The following is a 12012-nucleotide window of genomic DNA, read 5'->3' as shown; positions in this document are numbered from 1 at the left end:
CAATTAAGTTTAGGTGAGAAGAATCAAATAGTTTCTTCATGTTCTTAAAAGGATAATTTTCTTCAGAGGAAATTGCATAAATTCTTAGTCCCTCGAATTAGCAGAGAAATAGCCTTGCCAAAGTTCAGTGCTGGGAAACAAATGACATTTGGTTTGTTGTGAAGCTGTCTCACCTCTCCACAGCAAAAAAATGAGCCTGATTTGCAAACAGAATTCTTCTTTTATTGCCTTCCCAGCAAAATCTAATTACCTGGGAAACCAGAGGATTAAGTAATTGAGTTTTATCATGAGAAAATGGAAACCGGAAAGCAGCCATATAGAATGCCTAGCGTAGTAATACCAATGCAGGACCTTTTCACTTACCCACTTGGTCAGCAGTTCCCTGTTGGGCCTATGCCACATGCCAGGTTGTAAGCACCCTAGGCACTGAGGACTTAGTGCACAGGCGGATGCTGCCCATTTCCCTGTGGGACTTAGGTTCCATAGGTCAAGGTATTTAGCAAATTGTCATAGGAATAATATTTGTGACAGTCAGTGGTAAGAAGAGCAATCAAGGTGGGGGCCTTGCCTGTCTGGGTTTGGGGGGGGAAATATGTGATTGAGATGTGAAGATTTGAAATTGAGTCAAAATCAAGGAGTTGAAGGATGAGAAGATGCTGGCAAGAACATTCCAAGCAAAGAGAATATCATTGTCAGTCGCCATAGCTGGAAGGAATGGGGTTTCTATGAAACTGGGAGAGGAGTGGTAATGAGAATATGAAAAGGGAGAAATAGAGACACAAGTGTATGAGGCTGGAGAAGAATGGAGGTCACATGTGAAAAGCCTGCCAGGCCATGCTAAGGGCTGTGGACTCTTTCCAAAGATAATTACAAGTTACTGGAAGCAGGGGAGTGACACAATCAGATGTGCAGTTTTAAAGATAACAAGCTTTTATGGAAGCAATTTGGTGGGGAGATAAGGAGGGAAAAGAGAAAAAAAATGTTTAGGGGCTATTGTATGCCAACATCTTGATCCAAGATGATGGTTATGGAGACAGGAAATGTAAAAAAGATTGTGATAAAGTGAGAAGGTTCTGTCAATGAGATAGTGACTGTCTTCATGCCTGTGTAATACAGAGCTGGATGAGAGAGAAGAGGAAGAGAGAGGTGGGGTCTATGAACCCTCCTCTGTGAAGTAAAGAAAAGGCTTCTGGGGGTGCCCGACTGGCTAAGTCAGAGGAGCTTGTGACTCTTGATCTCGGGGTTGTGAGTCCAAGCCCCATGTTGGATGTAGAGATTATTTAAAAATAAACAAATAAACTTTTAAAAAGATTTTTAAAAATACTTTTTTTCTGGATCACATACATACTTATACACTTGTACTAGTTTTCCTACTCTTTTTGTTCCCTTTCCCCCACTATTTTATGTGCAAGGTGGAATCTCTGGTTGGGGTCATGGCGAAACTGAGGGAGGAATGGATATTACTCAGGGAGTGTGGCCTGTGCTAGATATAGTAGCTGATAAGATTTGGGTTGTTTCCATTTTGGAAGGCAGTGGGTACATCCTCGGTTTTATATGGAATAATTTATTCTGTTACATGCAAACAATTTTCTCATTTAGAAGCGTAAGTTTAGAAAGAAGTATGTGTTGATTCTAAGCAGCCAAAGGGTTTATATTAATACAGACATATGTCACTTTTTTGGCTGCCCAGCATCTGACCTTCTTCTGTACATTTAGGAAATTTTATATCTTATAAATCTTGATGGAAGGCATATCCTACTGTAGAAGCAGAAGATGCCAGATACACAACCAACCCAGATGTTTTTGCAGCTAGTAACAGGCACATTTCCTATGCTGAGCCAATCAGAAGTACCCACCATTTTTATAAATCAAAAATCAAAAATGAAAAGAAGGAAGAGCTGAAAATATGCTCTGATGCTGGTAGGAGTGGCAGCATCGGTACCTGTTTCTCAGGGATGGGAGAACCAGAGGATTCCCCAGGAGCAGTATAGGTGGGATGCACATCAAGGCATAGTTCTCAGCACTAGAAACAATTGTATTTTCTGCAATCCAGTTATACAATGTGTTTTACGGTGTGGTTCTTGCTACCTGGAATCCAAACCTCTTAGTTTTACCTTCCTGGTGATTCTGAGACTCTTAATCCTTTCAGTTAATTCCTTTGCTCCCTTTGTATGTGGCCTTTAAACTAAAACCCTTAAGGGATACAATAATGCTTCACAACCCACTCATTGGATGGTTTAATAAATTGAAGAACATTCTCCAAATGTGAATGGTTAATATAGTGATCCATTACGTATTTCAGATGATACATTTCTTTATCTGACCTATGTCTTCATTCAAGAGTCTCAGTTTTTATTATTTGCTGTGTTTTGTCACTTCTTTAAATTTATAAAAACAGATCCTTACCCCCAAATACACATGTGCTATTACAGACATTTAAGAAGATGATGGGTAGAGATTTGACTTCAAACTCCAAGGCAAAAAGTCTTTTAGCTGGCATCTCCTTGATATTCATGCCAACAGACATACTTGCACTCACACTGCTGACACAGAAACTAGCCCCTTACACCACCTGCCACAACCCAGAAGGCACATGACTTCAGAAGGAGCGTTAGCCAAAGGCAACACAGGAGCAGCAGTGAAGGGAAAAGATTTAATGTTACCACAAGCCAAAATGGAGATGACCAAAAGTACATAATTCCAGGTTCCAATTCCCACACATTCCTCAAGTGATTCTCTTTTGGTATAATGAAAAATCTGCCAGGCAACTGGACACGTTCCTCTACCAGGAGTCTAGCAGGGACTGATAATCCTGCAAGCAGTATCACAAAAGGGGTCGATGTCCCAGGGACTCCTCCAACCTGACCTTGCATCATTGATAATACTCATTCTCCTCTCCCTCTTAGCAGGGCAGACTCTGAATGGATTGGCAAAGATCCATTACAGAGTTCAGCTCTCTATTTTAAAAGGCAGCCTCTTATTCTTTGCTGCCAAATTTATTTCATTTTCTTCTGAACTATAGAAAGCTCCTGATAGTCCATTAGTTTTACCTCCAATGTCTACTCAGGGTCAGAATCCAAGACTCCACTCTGATGTCACAGTTAATGGCATTGACATTACTGGGGCTCAAGACAGAGACAAAAGGAATTGAGAACAAAGATTGCTGGCTAAGTGGGGCCACCCTGCTGGAAGAAATACATATAAGAGTAGGAGCTTTGACTTTTTAATTCTCTATCTAACCCTCTCATTCTAGGTGATTTCTGATTCTCTAGTTCCATGGCTTCAACTATGATCTGACAATACCAACTGCGTGTTTCCAGCAAGGATTTCACCCTTAAGCTCCAGAATCATATACCTGCCTGCTTACTTGACACATACACTTCAATTCTAACAGGTAGGTCAAGCTTAAAATGAACAAAACCAAAGCTTGATTACCCCAAGACCTTCCCCCAATCTGTTTATCCCCTAGTCATCCTCACCTCAGTCAATAGCAGCTCCATTCTACCAGTTGCTCAGTCCAAAAATTTAGAGTTATCTTTGATTTCTCTCTTATTCTTAAGCTTCACATCCAAAACTTCAAGAAATCCTGTCAATTCTGTCATTGAACTAGAGCCAAAATTTTACCAGTGCCCATCTCTCCCACCACCACCCTAGTGCAAACTGTCATCACTTCTCAGAGGACTAATTTCAGTAACTTCTTAATTGGTCTTTATGATTCAATTTGCACCCCACCCCCCAAGTCATTCAGTCTTCCCTTAACAAAGTTAAACCTCAAGATGTAGGTTCTTGCTGATGGAAACTCTCTTGTGGTTTTACGTATCACTCAGAATAAAATCTGAAGTTTTTCTCATGGTTCACAATGCTTTCTTTGCTATGGTCCTAATTTTCCTTACTCACTTCATGTCCTCCCATTCCCCTCTCTCCTTCTTCCCACTCCACACACTGGCCTTATTGCTTTTTCTTGTACATACCAGGCATCCTCCTACTTAACCTTCTTTGAGTGGCCCAAATGTCTCTGGATGGCTGACACATTTCATCTTTCTGAAATGCCCACCTCCAAATTATAACCTGTAACTTCTCTTACTTATTTCAGGACCTTCCCTGACCCCTAGATTTTTAGTTTATGTGCTGCCAAAACAAGCACTCCTGGCCCCTACATAAAATTGTCTCTCCATTGAGTATCTTTGTACCACCTCATTATGCTCTATTTTCCTTCATCTCACTTACTTCCATGTTTTTTGCTTATGTGTTTATTTCCTGCTGTCTCCCACAGCTCTTACTCCACGTAAACAAATTCTGCTTATTTGGTTCACTGCTACATCTTAACACCTATGATAATGTCTATCTGTAATAAGCCCCTACTCTATATTATTGAATTAATAAAGAATGGAGATCCCAGAATGGAACCCTGAAGGAACGCTCATATTTGAGGATTTGGGGAATAATAATAAAAGAAGCTTGTAAAGAAAACTGAATAGTCTCCAAAGAAGACAAAAATAAACCGAAAGAGTTCAGTGGCCTCACTGAAGCCACAGGAAGTGACTATGTCCAGCTTGAGGAAGTGGTTAACACTTGAAAATGCTACAGGTAAGATACTAGTGAAGTGTGAGAAGAACAGAGAGAGACTATTAAAGAATCAGGGTGAAGCAAGGAAAGGGTTTCAAAAAAGATTTAATGATCAACCCTGTCAAACATTATTTAGGAATTATGTTACATCAAATGCTCATTGGGTTTAGAAAACAGAGATCTTTGTAACTTTAAAAGAGCAGTTTTGGTGAAGTAGTAAAAATAAGAATCTGACTGCAATGGTCAAAATAAGCTTCCAGGAAAGAGAGAAAGGACATAATGAATACAGAAAATTTTCTGTAAAAAGTAACAGACAAGAAGGAGGTAGAGTAGGATGTATTGTCATGTGAGGCATTTCTTTTTTTAATGCAAATTTTATTACATCTTTGTATGCAAGTGAGAACAATCTTGTAAACAAAGAAAGTTAATTGTGTAGCAAAAAAGAGGGAATAGTAGAAATATTTTGAGTATTGGATTCCATTTCCCTTTGCCTACTCAGAGACATCATTCTTGTCTTTGTCCTTGTCCTTGTTTGAAGGCACGAAGGCACGTTTTTTAATTCACTAATAAATTCAAAATAATCCCACTCAAGCTTGTCATTTTGCTTTTAGTCTGCCTTTTCTCTTTTTACAATATATAAACAATTGTAAATCTTGTATACAAGAGATTATATTAATTTATAACTGGGTTTAGACACTAAGCATATACGAAGCCTGCTGATATTTTCAACTTAGAAAAAATTTTTAAAGAAATGTTAATTTAAAATAAATGCTCCCTATGACAATTTCATTGATTTCATGATCTGCTAAAAGGTCATAATTGAAAAACACCAATCCAGTGTCTGGCAATAAAAAGTGAGGGGCTGATGCAGAGTGAAAGACAAAAATCTTTGGAAATGTGAAGGTCAAGGATCTAAGACACCAGGGTGATGGAAATACACTCAGTAGAGGCATATTGAAATCACCAAGAGTTTGGCAGGATTAATGTTAACAAAAAAGAAGCAATGAGCCAAGTGCTAAATCTGGAAGAATTGAAGTGATGTGGCCCAAATGTCTCTGGATGGCTGCCACAAAGAGGCATGCTGGGCAGCAGAACTTACTTATGTCAGCTTCCATAGAATTGGGCATTCTCACTCTGTATACCATACCTGGGTCATCACATAAGTCCTATCACCTAATTATCAATTTTGTATTGATGGTTCAAAAAACACATCTCCAATGTTGCTCTGTCCTCTGAATCCCAGATTCACAGCCATCCACTTAAATGACATCGTCACTGACTCTCCCACAAGCCCCCCAAATTAAATACTCCCAAAACTAAAGGAATCACTTCATCCTTCCTAATTGCTTGAGAAAGAAATCTCAATGCCAACCTTAATTTCTCTATCTCTCTCATCCCACACATCCATAAATCACAAACCCTTTTTCATTCTAGCTCCTATATATCCCTCAGATCTGCCCATTTCTCCCCACTTTTCTGTCACAACTTTACTTCAGGAGCCCATAATTTCTTGCCTGGGTCTCTGCAGCAATTTCCGAGTACCTGTCTCCTCTCTTCCCCTGGTTTCCCTGAAGAAGATTGATTACAGATATCCACTTCTTGGGTGTTTCTTTCTGTCTTTATTATTATTGCCACCCAATTTTTCAGTATTCTCAATTTAAAAGAATTGCCCTATTGTGTGAAGCTTGGGGACAGCAAGACTCACTTCCCATCATAGCAACTGAATGAGGACAAATTTTTTCTCCTCATCTTCCAGGACCTAAGGCATGGGCATGTTTAGGGTTGCCAGTTTGACACTTGCACTTAGGACTTTGAATATGGAGTGAATAATGTGAAAGGACAGTTAGCTATGGCATTCAAAAATAGCACTGCCAGTGGAGCCGGAGGTGAGAATTGTACTTTTATCAGCAAGGCCAGTGCTAGCAGTAACACCCTAAACAAATTGTTATAACACATCCCATTGGCTGTGGCGCCTGCTGACTATACTCCATTGGTTTCCACACATTTTCTGAATCTGGTTCTCCAACTCTCCTGTTGATTCTATAAATATTCCCAAACCTGGGGATCCCTGGGAGGTGCAGTGGTTTAGCGCCTGCCTTTGGCCCAGGGCGCGATCCTGGAGACCCGGGATCGAATCCCACGTCCGGCTCCCGGTGCATGGAGCCTGCTTCTCCCTCTGCCTATGTCTCTGCCTCTATCTGTGTGTGTGTGTGTGTGTGTGTGTGTGTGTGTGTGTGTGACTATCATAAATAAATAAAAATTAAAAAAAAAAACTTTAAAAAAATATTCCCAAACCTGTATGAAATATCCTTTTCTGCCTAAACTAGCCAATGTCATTTTCTATTGCTTACAGTGAAAATTCTGACCAGCACAGACCAGTTAAGAAGTTGCTGCAATAATTTAGGATAAAAGAGGTTAGTAGCCTAAATTAAAGCAAGGGTAAAGGATGATGGAATGTAGGGGAGAGAGTAGAAAAACATGAGTTAAAATTCATAGGAATTTATTGGATATTGGGATAAGGAAAAGAAAGTGTCCCTGAGGACGGTTTTTAGCCCGGGTAAATGAAGCGTTGTCAATACTTCCAAATACAACAAAAAAAGGAGAAATAATAATGATAACGGAGTTAGGCAGATGGGAGAAGAGCAGATTTGTGGTGGTGGGAGTTAATTACTGTTTTATAAAAGTCGAGTTTGAGTTTTTAAGACGACATCATTGGAGTCATAGAGTAGACAGATGGATAGAAGTATGAATCTGTGGGAAAATGTCAAGGATAAAGATAGAGGATTGAAGTCACCAGGAACTGAAATCATAAGAGGAAATGAGATCACTCTGGAAGAGATCACAACATAAGAACAGTGGGTCGAAGATGGACATCTGGAGAATACCATCATTTAAGAGATGAGCTTAGGAAGAAGACTAGAAAATAAATCACATCATTCTGGACCACAGTTCCTTTCTTGATGAGATGGTATGACTTTAATTACTTTTTCTGGTTTCCTTGGACACGTAGAGCCTCTTGAAAGTAATTTTCTTATCTTTGGCAGCTCCTTCTCAATGAACTATGATTTCAAATGATTATTTCCTACCTCAAGTTTCCAACCCAAGATCCAAGCCCTTCATTCTTAGCTGGCAATCTCTACCTGCAAAGTTTGAAGAGTAAAAAACCCTTCTACATTTTAGGCAATTCTCTGAAAGAAGAATAACACTATGAGGAGACCAGCTATCTGTCACCAACACTCCCATATAGATCTCTTACATATGCAGGGGTTCTCCATTTTCCTTCAGGCCCACACAAACTGTTTGGGTTCCAAAGTAGCAGAGCCCTATTCCGGCCATCTAATTAGCTTCTACTTGACCAAAAAGGGACTTTACCACCTCCTACCTCAGCGTTTAACTTTATTTTTTATCTTTATTACCCCATATTGAGCCAATATCATTGGTTAAAGATGAAGACTATGATGACATAAAAAATCGCCTACAGTTATGTAGCCTCCTTTCTATCTTTCTCTTGGTTTCCAGTAGCCTACTAGTATTTAACTGATGCCACAACACAGCCAGCTTCCACTGATGTACAGGGGATGGTAAGAAGGAAGATGAATCTGTGTTTCATTCCTCCCTCTTTCCCTTGGGGTGGAGGTAGGATGAAGTAGGGGGTTGTGTTCTATTAATGCATCATGGGTAGTTTTATGTGTTCAATTGACTGGAAATACTCAGATAGTAAATAAAACATTATTTCTGAGTGTATCTGTGAGGGTGTTTCTAGAATAGATTAGCAATTGAATCACTGGACTGAATAAAGATCACCCTCACCAGTGTAAATGGATATCATCCAATCTGTTAAGGGCCTGAATAGAACAAAACAGTAGAGGTAGAACAAATTTGCTTCTGCTTGAGCTGGGATATCCATTTTCACTCCTAGTTGTCAGGTCTTTGGACTCACTGTGACTCACACCATTGCTCCCCACCCCCCTGCAGTTCTCAAGCCTTCAGGTTTGGACTGGGACTATACCACTGGCTTTCCTGGGCCTCCAGCTTGCAGATGGCAGATTATAGGGCTTCTTAGCTTCCATAATTGGCTCCCTGGCTCACGTGAGCCAACCCCTCATAACAAATCCCTTTCTAAGTATCTGTATATACCCTCTTGGTTCTGTTTCTCTGAAGAACCTTGACAAGGTTAATACAACCTTAATACAACAACCTTAATACAAGGCCCCAGATAGGACAAAGAATTCCTAACCAACACACCAGGAAAACATAAAACAAGTGATAACTCAAGCATAAATTCATATGATTGTGCTGAGATTCAAATAAAGCAAACACTTATATGTGTATACTGAGTTCAGAGTACTCAGAGATTCAAATCAAGTTTCAAGTTACAGAGGCAAGAGTTTTGGATAGAAATAAGACTGGGGAGGAGGATAGGGAGGAGTCCTGGGTATTGTCACAAACTAGGAAAATGTATATAATTTATGTAAGGATATATAGTAAGGTTCAACTTGCTTAAAAGTCAAGGAAATGGGAAATAGCATCAATGAAACTCTGGAAAATACAGGCAGAAGAGAAAGCTAAAGGATTGAGGAGAGGCTCTTTGAAAGTTTATATAAAAACATAAGTAATGAGAGAGGGACTTTAAGAAGGCCAAAAAAGAGAAGAAAGGAAGTTGGTATCAACTGACAGCAATGGAAAGAGAATGAATAAGTTAAGAACTGATTTGGCTATTACTGCAAGCCAATTAAATCCTGTGAATAGCTATTTCTGTACAATGATGAGGATGGAAAGCTGAAACCAGGGGGTTGTCAAGTAAATAAGAGAAGAAGAATTGCAGAGACCTAGCAAACACTACATTTTCAACTACTGTAGTGATAAGAAGAAAAATAATGAAATGATGGTTAGAAGTAAGCAGACACAAAGGGAGATTTGTTTCGTTTCTATTCTTTTATATCCAGAAAGAGATTTGTCCTTTGAATATGTTTTTCTGTTATGTGACAAATATGATATCCGACTTGAAACACCTAAACAAAAAAAGGAATTTACTGACTCTTTAAGCAAAATGATCCAGAAGTAGGGTTAGTTTCAGAAATGGTTTGATGAGAAGTTCCTTTTTCTCTGGGAAGAACTAGTGAGAGTCAGTAGTGGGGTCAGCTTCCCTGGAGCCTCATGATTTGCCCAATTAGAGATCGTTAGTGAGATGAGGGAAAAGTTGGCATTAGACTCAGGGAGAAAACCAAAGGTGGGATCTCTGAGTGGCTCAGCGGGTTTAGCGCCTGCTTTTGGCCCAGAGCATGATCCTGGAGTCCTGGGATCGAGTCCCACGTCAGGCTCCCTGCATGGAGCCTGCTTCTCCCTCTGCCTGTGTCTCTGCCTCTCTTGCTCTCTGTGTCTCTCGTAAATAAGTAAATAAAATCTTTTTAAAAAAAAAAAAAAAAAGAAAACCAAAGGTGATTCCACTCTAGTGCACACCTTTCCTTATAATATTCAGCATCCAAACATACCTTTCAGTCAAGATACACACTTCCAAAAATGCCTGTGCCTATGTGAAATATACTCCCCCTGCCGCCCCCAACAGAGTGAACTCAAAATCCTTTCCAGTTACTGTAGCTAGGACAAGCCCAAATACAATCTCCTCCAAGAACACCTGTGGTAGCTAAAATAATTACAGCAAAATCTCCCACTTGAGAAAAAGAAGAATTGAAATCAACAGTGCTCTCTAGACATTTCTAAATGGAATGGTTCCTAGGAAAACTTTCTGCGGGGAATTTCCTTGTTCATCCCCCACCCCCACTGCAACATCAAACACAGACAACAGTATGGCTGCTGTGTCTGAGCTAACTACTTTCTGATAGTGTGAATTTGGAGTCTAGGGTTGAGCAGAAAGTTGGCTATTTTTAGCTGGGTTTGGTTAGATTTTTAGGGGAAATACTGCTGTCATAGGAAATTAAGAAATATTCTTATCTGTTTGTTTCTAGTATATATCAGGGCATACTAGTTAAAGCCACAGATGTTATCTAGTAAGAGTTGCTAAACCCAGACTTGGATCTAGAAATTTCTGTCTCCGACTAGACCAGTACTGGTTGCTACCATACTTCTAGCCCTCAGTATAATGGTTTCTACCCCAAATCGTATGGCTGACAAGGCAAATATAATGCCCCCCCACCCCCCATAGCTGTATCCCAAGTACTTCACCAAAACAGGAGTGATTTTTACCCTTTGACAGTGAAGCCTCAATTGAGGAGGCAGGAAGAAGATTGGAAAATCAGTCCCCTCCTGTACCCTATATTAACCTCAGCTCAAGGCCAGAAATTAGTTATTCGAACTCTACAAAAAAAAAAAAAAAACAGGTAACCAGACTCTAAGTCATTTTTTTATAACAGTCTACAGACTGAAGACCCTCCTTATCAAACCTATTTTTTCTCCTCCCAACTTTCAGAGGCCTAATTTCAGAAGCAGATCCCATTGTCATAGATTACTGAATGTTAAAAGCCTTCAACACACTTCAGCATTCCAACCTTTCTTATGTGATCTGTATCCCAAAGCCGTAGTTTGGAAAGTTCCTTTGTAACTACAGATAGAAAGCCAACTCAACAACATAAGACAGAGCATTTCTCTCTTTACTCCTTCCTTGGTTCAGACCAGCTCCACAGTTTTTACTCACAACACCTGATTTTCTATGGCTAAGGTCAAGATTAGTTCAAGCTCGGTAAGACTCATATGTTGCAACAATAAAGGTTTGGGTTGGTTGGTTGATTTTTGTATGGTTATCTCTTGCATTTAAAAAGGTCCAGAGACTGTAGAGTTTTAGTTAATTTTTGATCACGTCCCCATTCCTTTGCCTCTCTCTTGAGTCTAACTCATTTCTGTGCAAGAACTCTAGCCCTGGCTGGCTGGTTACAGTAATAAAATATATGTAAGTTTCACATCTGCCTATCACAGAGACCTTGAATTCCCACAGCATTCCCTGGAATTCGACTGGATCTGTGATTGTCACAAGTCTATTACTCAACTAATCTCTCGTTCCAGGAGGACAACATGAGCTGAATAAGCAAACCTCAGCAACATTCTCCAGGACTGATTTCTTGCACTCAAAGGCTCATAGATTCTCAAAATCTGAAATTGGAAGCTGGAAGTTGTAAAAAAACTACAAATTCGGGGAACAATTAAGTAATGCCACTATAATATTCAAGAAAGCAAAATTGAACACATAGGAAAATAGAATTTGTTCAAAGAAGGAAGATCCTGTCATTGAAATAAGAGATAAATCAAAAGTTAAATGGGAGAGATTATCTTTAGGTAAGAGAAAGGCACCTCATATTGCAGCACATTAATTAATAATGCTGATTGTATTTTACATGAAGAATTCCCACTGCCTGCATGTCTAAAGCCAACCTGTCTTGCCTGTAAACAGATTTATCTTGAGTTTTATTTCAGCTGAAATTTTTATTAAGATAA

The 12012-nt window shown here is 39.5% G+C and overlaps 1 long non-coding RNA gene across 1 annotated transcript; it reads left to right on the top strand.

The window, feature by feature from the left end:
• The first annotated feature begins 3157 nt into the window (after nucleotides 1-3157).
• Nucleotides 3158-6981, top strand: LOC112655780 (uncharacterized). The gene is made up of 3 exons (XR_003133882.3): nucleotides 3158-3394; nucleotides 4274-4587; nucleotides 6920-6981. It is a non-coding gene; the product is annotated as an uncharacterized LOC112655780 (long non-coding RNA).
• The last annotated feature ends 5031 nt before the right edge of the window (nucleotides 6982-12012 follow it).

The sequence above is a fragment of the Canis lupus genome, chromosome 22, assembly GCF_003254725.2.
Source record: "Canis lupus dingo isolate Sandy chromosome 22, ASM325472v2, whole genome shotgun sequence".
Lineage (NCBI taxonomy): Eukaryota > Metazoa > Chordata > Mammalia > Carnivora > Canidae > Canis > Canis lupus.
Note: the sequence above shows the minus strand (reverse complement) of the source record. Positions and strands in the feature narration are given on the sequence as shown.